This window comes from Gossypium hirsutum, chromosome A09 (genome assembly GCF_007990345.1).
Source record: "Gossypium hirsutum isolate 1008001.06 chromosome A09, Gossypium_hirsutum_v2.1, whole genome shotgun sequence".
Taxonomy (NCBI): Eukaryota; Viridiplantae; Streptophyta; class Magnoliopsida; order Malvales; family Malvaceae; genus Gossypium; species Gossypium hirsutum.
In genome coordinates this window covers 35,705,509-35,719,153 of record NC_053432.1, presented here as the reverse complement: position 1 = coordinate 35,719,153, position 13,645 = coordinate 35,705,509, and positions in this window count along the sequence as shown.

Here is a 13,645-nt window from a genome sequence, read left to right as displayed (position 1 = left end):
GATTTAGGGACTAAATTGAAAAGTGGCAAAACCCATGGAAAAATTCTTATTTTTTTGAAATTCATGGGCTGTTATTGTAACATGTAAAATTTGGTTAGGCTTGGAATAATGATTAAATTGCATAAATTTCATTTTCCGACCCTAGGGACGAAATTGAAATTTATGGAAAGTTTAAGGGTGAAATGGTAATTTTACATACGGTGTAAATTGAATTCAATTGAATATGAAATGGATCAAATTGATGATTAAATTAATTTATATAGATCCGGACAACTCAAATTCAAAGCTAGATCAAGAAAAATAAAAAGTTTTGGATTAGTAGATTTTTATACACAAATGAGTGTCGAGGTAAGTTCGTGCAATAAAATTATGTATATTAACATGTTTGAATTGAATGTTGTATATAAATGTGTGAATTGTAAAAATGTCTTATGTACAAAAATCAGTCACATGTTTAATAATACCCGATAAATGATAAGTTCCGTTTGAATAATGAAATTCGATGGATATATGTGATTTCCCATATTACATGTTGTCCTGCATATATTGTGGACAGAATATAGCTTGGACGAGCAATCTTGTTTAAGCCCTCTTGAGTATCTTGTTAAATAGTTCTTGAAAGCATCTTGATCGGTAGTGATTTTACATGTGTTGCGCACTATCGCAGCTCTGTGTGAGCATCCTATTACATAATCGATCGGTTGTGATCCAGCATATAATGCTGACACAAACGTAGCTCTACGTGATCGTCCTAATATAAGCTCTTATTGTAAACCCCTCACCCTTATTCATCCCCGGAATAGGGTTACGAAGCATTACCGGACTCACAATATAATTAAACATACTTTTCACATACATTTCATCAAATTATACAGTCGTCATCCAATCTCAATCAATTTGTCCCTAATAACGAGCCTATGAGGTCCTAAACATGCTTTGGGAGTGGTTTGGGACTAAACCGATAACTTATAACACTTTTAAGAAACTTAGAAAATTTTCCACTAAACAGGGGACACACGCCCGTGTGGTCAAGTCGTGTGTCTCACACGGCCACCAGACACGCTCGTGCCATAGGTCATGTAGATATTCAAAATGGGAGCACATGGCCATGTCCTAGTCCGTGTCCGACGCCGTGTAACTTTCTGACTTGGGTCATATGGACAACACACACGCTTGTGTGCCAGGCCATGTGCTAGGTTGTGCCAGTCCTGTAGGGTATATTGACTTATGCCACATGACCAAGTCACACGCCCGTGTGTGAGGCCGTGTGGAGCATACTGACTTGGTTTCAAATTCAAGACCAGGGGATACACGCCTGTGTCTCTGCCCGTGTGGACAAAAATAGGCTATTTACCAAGATAATTTGCCACCCAAAATTTCATGTAACTACATAACTCAAATGGTACCATTTCAAGATACAAATATGCAGCCAAACATCATCAACCAATATACAAATCATACTATATCTATTTCAACCATTTCAATACTCAATTCAATGCTATTTACCTATTCAAATACTTATCAACTCAACTTGCTTTACTAGTCATAAATCACAGACACACACATATATATATATCATGTACTATAATTCATCTAACTCATCATCCAAACCAATCCACCACAACCATATCTCAACCAACTATGCATCTCATACCATATTAAACACTTGGATACCATAATTCAACATCTGCCATATCATATGACAATATTTACAACAAACCACATAACATTTATAGGCTACTTCTAATGGCCAAAATACAATTCCATCAAACATACCAAAATGACCAAAGCCTATACGTGCCATATACCATATATATACAACTTCAAAAGTACCAAAATAGATGTCCGATAGTGCGATGAAGTTTATGACGATCCTCGAATACGAGCTAGCTTTGTAACACTATAAAACATAAAAAGGTAAACAAAGTAAGCTATGAAGTTAGTAAGTTCATATGTAAATATGAAATAATATTATCATTCATTAACATTTCTAAATAGATAACATATATTGCATTAAAGCATAAACCACTAAGTTAACATAAAGTTTAACCACATAGTTAAGCATAAGTTCTCAGCTTCCTTTAATTCATTACTTGAACAATTTTCGTACATACTTGTATCGATATGTAACTATTTCTCATCAATTCACTTACCAAATCACTCTAGTTTTATAAATGCTTACTGTAACATCCCAAAATAGGGCCTAAATGGAACAGTGGTTGTGAAACCATGAATTCAAGATAGCAAAGTTTATTTCGATTAATTTTTATAATTTACCGAGTGATTAGATGCATGTGTTAGAGTATCGATGGGAAATTTTATAGATAGCATGCTTAATTTACCTACTAGGGCTTAATTGCAAAAGTTGATAAATATGAGTTTTAGATGCTAAAGGATTAAATTGAAGAGTATAATTGAAGTAGAGGTCCTTAAAAGGTAATTATACCATTAGGTTTTCATGGACAAAAATGGACATAGCTAGATAAAAATAACTGAAGTTTTAATGAAGGGTATTTTAGTCATTTGGTAATTAAAAGATTAAAAAAGGGAAAAAGATGGCAAAATGTGCCCATCTTCTTCATTAGGCCAAAATTTCAAGGGTTCTTCATAGCTAGCATTTTGTCAAGCTTCCAAGCTTCATAGTAAGTGATTCCAAGCCTCGTTTTTAATGTTCTTTACGTTTTTAAAGTCCCGATAACTTGATTTAGCTTATTCTAGCAATAATTTAACTTAGGGTTCATATTTGGAAAAATACCCATAGTTGAAATGTGTTTATTTTGATGTTTTATGGTAGAATATAAAGCTTGAAATTATGTTAAACGACTTGAGCTAAGCGATTTTAAGCGAAAACGAGTAAAACGACATAATCGGTAAAAATACCTAATGGTCATAAGTACATCTTAAAGTGGGAATTTGATGTTTCCGTAGGTAAATAAATGATCAGAATGTCATAAAACATAAGAAGTAGGGACAATGTTTCATTTCCGAGCCTTGAGGAAAAAGTGTAAATATGCAAAAGTTTAAGGGTAAAATCGTAATTTTGGAAAAGTTAGAGTTAAGGACTGTTTTGATAAATGTGAATATTAAATAAGTTAAATTTGCTATTATAGATCAAGAAGAATGAAATTCGGGGTTAGACTGAGGAAAGAAAAGGTTGAGGACTAAATTAAAATATTTGATCGTATTTTGTATCGAGGTAAGTTTGCGGTAAATAAAAGCAATGTTTTATTATTTATAATTAATGATGTTATTTTTCAGCATTTATTTGTTTATTTTGTAAATTTATTCCTTGATGATTCAAGTAAGAATTAACGAAGAAATGATACTTAAAAGTTTCGGTTGAACCTTAGGAATGTGTAGGATACAAATGTCATGACATTAGGGTTTAAGAATACCAAGTAAAACCATGCCAAGGCATGGCATTGGTAAGTTTTACAAGGCAAGGAAATCATGAAAGACAATGTCAAGACATGACATTGATAAACTATGATAAGGCAAAGATCCCATGTAAGACCATGCCAAGGCATGGCAATGGTGAGTTCATAAGGCAAGGATTCCACGTAAGACCATGTCAAGACATGGCAATGGTATGTTTAAAAAGGAAAGGTACCCGTGTATCCTTAGTATTCCAAGTGGTTCAAAGGAAAATTTAAAGAGTGTACCAAAGGGAAGGTAAGATAAGTCTAGTAACGCCTCGTGCTCGACTCCAGCGACGGTCTCAGATTAGGGGTGTTACATTTATTGGTATCAGAGTAAGAGTTTAGTTGGTTCTCAAAATATTCAGTATGAGTAAGAGTCTAGCTATACATGCCATACTTATATTTTGATAGTGTGACGACTCTTGATGATTTTAAAATGTTTTTCTTTTATAGTTATGGATCCCAAACAAGTTGGTGCAGATGATGTAGAAAGTAACGTGCCCGCTCTCACAGAAGGGACAGTGCCACTAGATAGTAGTGAAAGGCCCATTACAGTTAGTCAAGGAGGAAGGGCTCGAGAAGCCTTCTTTCAAGCTGTGAATGAATGGTCTACCGAGTTTGTTTGTACGAATCCGACCATTAGACCTCCGCCCCCTCATGATCCTCAGACTACCCACGTAGCTTCCCCAGTCACAGATACAGTCAGAAGAGAGAAGCCACCATGATACGAACTGTCTCGGGAAGAGTCGAGTCGTATGTAGATTACTCGATCGTCTACGAGAAGTTACGTTATGTTTAGTTGAGTTGAAGGTATGGTCAAAGTAGAAAGAAGGGTACGAATGGAATGGTAGGAACGAAAGGGTAGGAACAAAAGGATATGAACAAATTGGTCGGTTTAGGTTCGATTAGGTAAAGAAGAGAACGGGTTTGAACTACTAAAGGTACTTTCAAGAACCAATACCGAAATGGTATCGGCCCGTTGATTAAGCCTTTTGAGTTTGGTTATAGGTTTGGTAAGGGAAACCTCAACCCACTATCTAACAAGATAGGAACCTCGGTATGTTGAACGCCACACTATAAATAGTGATAAGTTCGGGTACGACAAAGAACACGGTTGACACAACTAGAACGCAAGGAACGCCAAACGAATCTTTGAACGAAATATAAGAATAGTATGCCTCACAATTTCGGCAGCATAACATTAACAAAAGTTTCAAAAGTCCTTTACATGGAAATTGAACAAGTATTTATAGGCCTAAGTCTAGGTAGCCGATTGGCCTTTCATGCTTACACATTAATTAAAGAAAATTCTAGAAAAATGACCCTTAATGTGCATGTCTAGATTCGGCTATGGTAATAGGAAATGAATGAATCTTCATGCTTAAGAAAACTCAAAGTGAATGCATTATGTCCAATGGTCACTTGTAGGTTCGGCCAACCTTGTTAAATGAAGCAATGTTTGGCCAAAAAGTATGAATTAATTGTGGACACTCCAAGGGCCATCATGTGTGTGAAACAGAATGTTGAAGAGTCTTCTAGTGTGAACAAGGTGAACCGAATAGTCTTGCCATGTGAACATAGGTGTGAACGAATTAAGGAGAGTTATGGGGAAGCTAATTGGCCAAGCTATCTTCATGCATGTGTGAGTGTCCTTTGGCCGAATGGTCACCTTGGAGAATGAAGAGATAGCACACCATACATGAATGGAAACATTCATAAACCTTAAAACATTGAATATGGTCATACATGCACTTGGCCGAACATGCACCCAAGAGATTCAAGTCCCCAACCGTCCATGCACCTTCAAAATTCATGCTTGCTTTTAATCTCCATATGTCCATTGCGTTTCTACAAGAAATGTGAACAGAATTAATTCAAACTAATGTGAACACAAATATCAACATTAAATTCGGTTATGACAAATTTAATTATCATCAATAAACACTTTTAAGACATACTTAATATAACTAATGTGAACTAAATTTAATATGTAGGATATTAATTAACTAATTATTGAACTTATTAATTAAAAAGTCAATAGTAGTCAAATGAATTCAAAGTGAACTCCATGAGCTGATGGTTAATTCATGAGCTAAACTCGAGCTGGGCTTAAACTCGTGAGCTGATAATGAGCTGGTCCCGAGCTAATGAGCTGGTGTGGAGCTACATGGGAGCTAACTTGAACTGAAGGTGAGCTCGGTGAGTTGAACTGAACTTGTAGAAAAGTTCGGCATGGATTTCCAAAATGGCCACTAACTGGTCCGATAGGTCTAGCATTGACATCATCCCACACATGCTGAACTAAAGCTATAACGGCTTCTTTAAATTATTTTGCACGAGCCCTTGTGATCGGCCCTTGAGGTAGCACCATCGGATCTCGGCTTGGACTTGACTTATGGGAAGCCGTGATCGTATCACACCAGTTGATAAAATTAGAAAAAAAGGGGTCAAACAATTTCGGGCTACTAAAGATGACGATACAGAGAAAGCTAAATTTTGGCTCGAGAATACTATCAGAGTCTTTGATGAGTTATCTTGCACACCTGAAGAGTGCATGAAGTGTGTTGTATCACTTTTATGAGACTAGGCCTACCATTGGTGGAAGATACTTGTGTCAATAGTACCGAAAGAGAGGGTTACTTGGGAATTCTTTTAGGAGGAGTTTCGTAAGAATACATTAGTCAGAGGTTCATCGACCAGAAAAGAAAAGAATTCCTTGAACTAAAGCAGGGTAAGATAACAGTGACTGAATATGAATGTGAATTTGTCAGACTCAGTAATTATGCTCAAGAGTGTGTGTTTACTAAAGCTATTATGTGCAAGAGATTTGAAGATGGGCTCAATGATGATATTTGACTATCAGTCAGTGTTTTAGAAATAAAAGAGTTTGTTATTTTAGTTGAAAGAGCTTGTAAGGCAGAGGAGTTACTGAAAGGAAAGGGTAAAGCTAAAATTGAGATGCAAGACACGAAGAAAAGACAGATGAGCAAGTTGTTTCAGTCTACATCCAAGAGGCCTAGAGAGTTCTTTACGAGATCCAATTTTTCAGTAGGGTATTGTAGCTGAAACAGAGGTAGAAGATTTATGGGTCAGAAAGCTCAGACCACTTCAATTGCTAGTGTTGGCAATATACAGGCTGATAGACTCGAGTGTCCTTAATGTGGTCGATGTCATCCAGGTCAATGTCGAGAAACTGAGACTGGTTGTTTTCGATGTGGTGCATCAGATCATTTCATTCGGGAGTGTCCTGAGATGGTTAAAAGAGAAGTAATACTGAGTGTAAGATCGGGCAATGCCCCCGTTAGAGGCAGACCTCAGAGAAGTTTGGGAATAGGGGTAGGTAGAGGTACATCTAGAGATTCAGCAGCGAGACCAGATGTTAGAGCACCTGCAAGAACCTATGCTATCCGTGCTTGTGAAGAGGCATCCTCCCCCGATGTAATTACAGGTACATTTTCTCTTTATGATGTTGATGTTATTGCTTTGATCGATCTGGGTTCGACCTATTCCTATGTTTGCATGAAATTGATGCCTAGTATGAACATGTCTATGGAGTTTATGGGATTTGTGATTAAAGTATCGAATCCTTTGGGTCAGTATGTGTTAGTAGACAAAGTATGTAAAAATTGCCCTTTGATGATTAGAGGTTACTGTTTTTTGGCCGATCTCATTCTATTGCCTTTTGATGAGTTTGATGTGATTCTTGGTATGGATTGGTTGACTGGCCATGATGTGATAGTGAATTGTGGAAAGAAATTCATTGAGTTGAAATATGAAAATGGTGAAATTCTTCGGGTTAATTCAACTGAGTCAGATAGTTCAATTGCCATGATTTCTGTTATGTCTGCTAAGAAATGCTTGAGAAAAGGATATGAAGTTTATCTTGCTTTTGTGTTGAATACTAAAGATCCAGAGTTGAAAATTGAATCAGTGCCTATGGTATGTGAGTTTCCTGATGGGTTTCCGGAAGAACTACCAGGTTTGCCTCCTATCAAAGAAGTTGAGTTTGGTATTGAATTGGTTCTAGGTACAACACTCATTTCTATTGCTCCTTATAGAATGGCTCCAATGGAATTGAGAGAATTGAAAGTTCAGTTGCAGGAACTAATAGAGAAAGACTTTGCAAGACCTAGTTGTTCACCATGGGGTGCACCAATGCTCTTTGTGAAAAAGAAAGATGGTTCGATGAGATTATGCATAGATTATCAGCAGCTTAACAAGATGACTATTAAGAACAAGTATCCATTGCCTAGAATTGACGATTTGTTTGATCAATTGAAGGGAGCTACTGTGTTCTCCAAGATAGATTTGAGATCTGAATATTATCAGTTGTGAGTTAAAGAGTCAGATGTTCCGAAGACTGCTTTCCAGACTAGGTATGGCCATTATGAGTTCCTTGTGATACCATTTGGCTTGACTAATGCTCCTACCATTTTCATGGACTTAATGAATCGAATTTTCAGACCTTACTTGGATAAATTTGTAGTTGTGTTCACTGATGATATCTTGATTTATTCTCATGATAAGACGAAGCATTCAGAGCATTTGAGAACAATTTTACAGACTTTGAGAGATAATAAGCTTTATGCCAAGTTTAGCAAAAGTGAGTTCTGGTTACGGGAAATTGGTTTTCTAGGACATATAGTCTCAGGTAAAGGTATTAGAGTTGATCCGAGCAAGATTTCAGCCATTGTTGATTGGAAGCCTCCCAGGAATGTATCAGAGGTCAGAAGTTTTCTTGGTTTCGCTGGTTATTATAGATGATTTTTAGAGGGATTTTCCATGATAGCTACTCCATTGACAAGATTGCTATAGAAAGATGTCAAGTTTGAATGGACTAAAAAGTGTCAGCAGAGTTTTGACAAGTTAAAGGCATTGTTGACTGAAGCTCCTGTCTTAGTACAACTAGAACCGCGTAAAGAGTTTGTGATTTACAGTGATGCATCCTTGAATGGACTAGGCTATGTACTTATGCAGGAAGGAAAGGTAATTGCTTATGCCTCTAGACAGCTAAAGCCACATGAGAAAAATTATCCGCTACATGATTTAGAACTAGCTGCCATTGTATTTGCGCTGAAAATCTGGAGACATCACTTGTATGGTGAGAAGTGTCGAATATTTACTGGTCATAAAAGTTTGAAATACTTGATGACTCAGAAAGATTTCAACTTGAGGCAAAGAAGATGGCTAGATTTGATTAAATATTATGAACTAGTGATCAATTATCACCCGATTAAGGCAAACGTAGCTACTGATGCTTTGAGTAGAAAATCTTTATTTGCATTAAGAGCTTTGAACACTAGTTTAACCTTATCGGATGTGTAACGCCCCCACGCCCGAGACCGTCGCTGGAGTCGAGTATGAGGTGTTACTAAGCTTAATTTAACATTTTTAGAACTTTGGATTATTTGTTTCTACATTCACAGCTTTTAAGCTACTTGCGTCACAGTCACAAGAAAAATCATATCTCGAGTTAAGAAACTCGAAATCAAGATCCGTAAATTTTCTCTGAATCTAGACTCATATACCTATCTACTAATTTTTTTATAAAATTTTTGGTGGGGCCAATTAGTACAGTTTATTATTTAAAGTTACCCCTATTTCAGGACTTGACTGGTCTGACCTCTGTTTACTACGAACCACATTTCTCTCTGTAAAAAATTTATATGACTATGAGGTTTGTTTCTCATAAAACTAGACTCAATAAGGATTCTGAGGATATAAAATACACCACCTAATTATATCTTTACAATTTATGGTGAATTTCTAAAGTAGGAACATGGGATTCAGAAACTGCTATGACCCTGTTTCACTAAAATTCAAATATCTTCTAACATATAATTCCTTTACCTATTTAATTTGTTTCATGTGAAACTAGACATAATAAGATTCAATTTGATATGTAGTTCATCACCAAATTCAATTGATATGATTTTTAGTAAATTTTCAAACTCACATCAGTGTTGCTGCAGTATTCTGTTTATGGCAAATTTCATCCCTCTCATGAGTTTTTATGCACTAAGTATCTTAATAATTTTCCTTATCATCAAACATAATCTAAACTTACCATTTTCATAATTTATCATTATCAAATATTTTCTCAACCATTCTGTCACCATATCATAAAATCATTTACACAAAATAAGTATATTGCTATACATGCCATACTTAAATTTACAAGCCATTACCAAAAGTCTTCCGGATAGTGTGACTGAGCCTTCGACCTATCCCGACTCCTGAACTGGCTTGTCCAAAACTACAATGAGTAAGAAGGAGGGAGTAAACATAAATGCTTAGTAAGTTCATATGCAAATAATAAGTAACATAACAAACAATCAAACTAATCAACATTAGCATATATCATCAACACACTTATCACATTTTTTAATCATTTTTCATCATCTTATTACCTTATCGTGGTTGTAATCAACACTCAACCCGAGGGTTAAATACATACCTATCCAAAATATCCATTTCTCATCACTTACCAATACGTCTCTTTTCATCTCGAGTATTCCTCCATTTGAGTAAAACTTTACCCGTTGAACACATCGGAATATAATTCGGATACATGGATAATTTGCATATAAGTGCCACATATTCAATCAAGCAATTATGTAACCCGCCCATAAGCGAACTCAGACTCAACTCAACGAGCTCGGGCATTCGCATCCATAAGTGAACTCGGACTCAACTCAATGAGTTCGGATGCCTAGTTACATCTCACGAACTCGGACTCAACTCAACGAGTTCGGACATTCGCATCCATAAGTGAACTCGGACTCAACTCAACGAGTTCGGATGCTCAACCATCCTAGTGACATGTCACTTGTATCCTAATCTATTCCTAAGGTTCAAACGGGCTTTTTTCCTCGAACACTTATCCTTGCCGTCTTCCGTAGAATGCCGAAATCAATACTCAGTAACAATTATATTTAACAAGTAGCTCACATAATTTACATATTATTTGAAATTAACCACAAAGCATACATTTCATAATAAAATTCAGCATAACATATAATTAACATCAATAACTTAAAAATAACCATTATGCTACATTATTTACACATGAACTTACCTTGGTACCAAAATACAAAGATTTTGCAATTTAGTCCACAATCTTTTCTTTTCCTCGATTGAGGTCGATTCCACGTCTTTCTTGATCTAAAATAACACATTTAGCTTATTTAATACTCAAATTATCAAATTAATCCTTAACTCAAATTTTGGCAAAATTACAATTTTACCCCTAAACTTTTGCATATTTACATTTTTCCCCTAGGCTCGGGATTAAAATTTATTCCTTATTCTTATGTTTTACAACATGCTGATCACTTTTCTCTTCTATGGCAACATCAAATTCTCACTCTAACATGTACTTGTGACTATTAGGTATTTTTACCGATTAAGCCCTTTTACTCATTTTTGCTTAAAATCGAGTAGTACAAGTTGTCTAACATAATTTAAAACTTCATATTCTATCATAAAACATCAAAATACACAAATTTCACCTATGGGTATTTTTCCAAATATAAACCCTAGGTTAAATTATTGCTAACATAAGCTTTATCGAGTTACCGGAATCTCAAAATCGTAAAAATCATTAAAAACGGGGCTTGGAATCACTTACTATGGAGCTTGGAAGCTTGAAACAAACCCTAGCTATGGAGAACCCTTGAAATTTCGGCCTAATGAAGAAGATGGACAAAAATTGGCTTTTAATTTTGTTTTTAATTCATTTTAATAACTAAATGACCAAAATACCCTTACTACTAAACTTTCCAAAAATTTCCTTCCATGTCCTAAATTTGTCCATGAACTTAAAATTGGTCAAATTTCTATTTAAGACCTCCTCATTAATATTCCAAAACAATTTCATACTAAAAACTTCTAGAATGCAAGTTTTGCAACTTATTCGATTTAGTCCCTACTTTCAATTTAAGCACTTTAGGCATAGAATTTCATCACGAAATTTTCACACAATCATGCAATCATATCATAAACCTAAAAATAATTATAAAATAATTATTTCTATCTCGGATTTATGGTCACGAAACCACTATTCCGATTAGGCCCTAATTCGGGATATTACAGGATGAAGGTTCTATCTTAGCCGAATTAAGAGCTAAGCCAATGTTTCTTGAAGAAATTTGTGAAGTTTAGAAAGATGATAGTGAGTTTCAAGCCAAAAGAGCTCGTGTGAGTTAGGTATAGAGTCAGATTTTCAGATCAGTTCTGACGATTGTTTAATGTTCAAAAATTAGATATGTGTATCAAAGAATGATGAGCTTATTCAAAAGATTTTAGAGGAAGCACATAGCAGTTCATTGTCTATTCATCTAGGTAGTACAAAGATGTATAATGATTTAAAGAAAATGTATTGGTGGGTAGGAATAAAGAGATATATCTCAGAGTTTGTTTCTAGATGCTTGATCTGTCAGCAGGTAAAAGCTGAACATCAAGTACCTTCAGGTTTATTGCAGCATGTGTTAGTTCCTGAGGGGAAATGGGACCGAGTTGTAACATCTCGAAATAGGGCTTAAACGGAATAGTGGTTGCGAAACCACAAATTCAAGGTCAAAAAAATTTATTTCGATTAAGTTTTAAGGTTTATTCATTGATTTAATAATTGTGTGAAAATTTCGTGAAGAAATTTTATGTATAAGTGCCTAATTTGATAATTAGGACTAAATTGTAAAATTAGCAAAATGTGTGTTCTAGATAATAAAGGGGATTTAATTGAAATGAGTTCTTAAAGTGGAGGTCCTTATTTAGAATTAGACCATTATATTTAGGTCTGGACAAAAAAGGGCAAGAATAGGACAAATTTGAAAGAAAAGCCTTTAAGGGCATTTTGGTCATTTAGTAATTAAAAGAATTAAAAAGGGAAAATAAGGCCAAAATTAGTCCATCTTCTTCATGGAGGTCGAATATAGCATGGGGGAAGCCATGGTTAGGGTTTCCAAGCTTTCCAAGCTCAATAGTAAGTCCGTTCTAGCCTCGTTTTTAATGTTCTTTACGTTTTTGGAGTCCCGGTAACTTGATTTAACTTATTCTAGCAATAATTCATGCTAGGGTTCATATTTGGAAAAATAATCATAGGTTAAATGTGTTTATTTTGATGTTTTATGGTAGAATATGAAGCTTGAAATTATGTTAAACAACTTTTGCTAAGCGATTTTAAGTGAAAACGAGTAAAATGACATAATCGGTAAAAATACCTAATGTTCATAAGTACATGATAGAGTGGGAATTTGATGTTTCCATAGAAGGGAAAAATGTTCAGCATGTCATAAAACATAAGAGAAATGGATGAATTTTAATTTTCGAGCCTAAGGGAAAAATAATAATTCTATAAAGGTTTAGGGGCAAAATTGTAATTTTTCCAAATTTTAAGTTAGGGAATGTTTTGAATAGTACATTAATTAAATAAGTGAAATATTATGTTTTAGATCCCAGAAATTGATATTTGGACCTAGAACGAGAGAAAAATTGAAAATTAGGAAAGTTGGTAAAATGGTCGTTTTGGTATCAAGGTAAGTTCTTATGTTTAATAAGCATTTAATTTTGCATTATTGAATGATAAATTGATATTTTGGCCATAAATACTTTAGTATTTAGTTTCAGATATAATGATTAATGTTCGATAATAATTCAATATTGGAAAGAGAACTTGTATAATTTATATGTAAGACCATATTTTGTATTATGGCTTTTTATGATAACAAGAAAGTATTGACTAGCATAGTTTGATGAGAATAAGTTAAGTTGATGAGATTGAGAATGTAAGTATGTAAGTTGAGTAGCATTTTATTATTATGCAATTATTGTTATTAGTATTGTTATTATTGAGTTATGCGACTAACCTTGAGAATTTGAGCAAGTATGTTTCAGCTATGACTTGACAAGGCATTGATATCTCAAAGTCCATGGTTGTACCATGGCAATTAAGGAAGAATTGACGGAAAATTCCATGTTCATAACATGGCATTTAAGGAGGAATTGACGGTTAAGGATACCATGTAAGACCATGTCATGACATGACATTGGTAAGGCAAGGATCCCGTGTAAGACCATGTCAAGACATGGCATCGGCATTGATTAAGGACTCCATGTAAGACCACATCAAGATGTGGCATTGGCACTAAGACAAGGATAGCATGTAAGACCATGTTTGGAACGTGGCATTTGGTAAGATAAGGATATCATGTAAGACCATGCCAAGG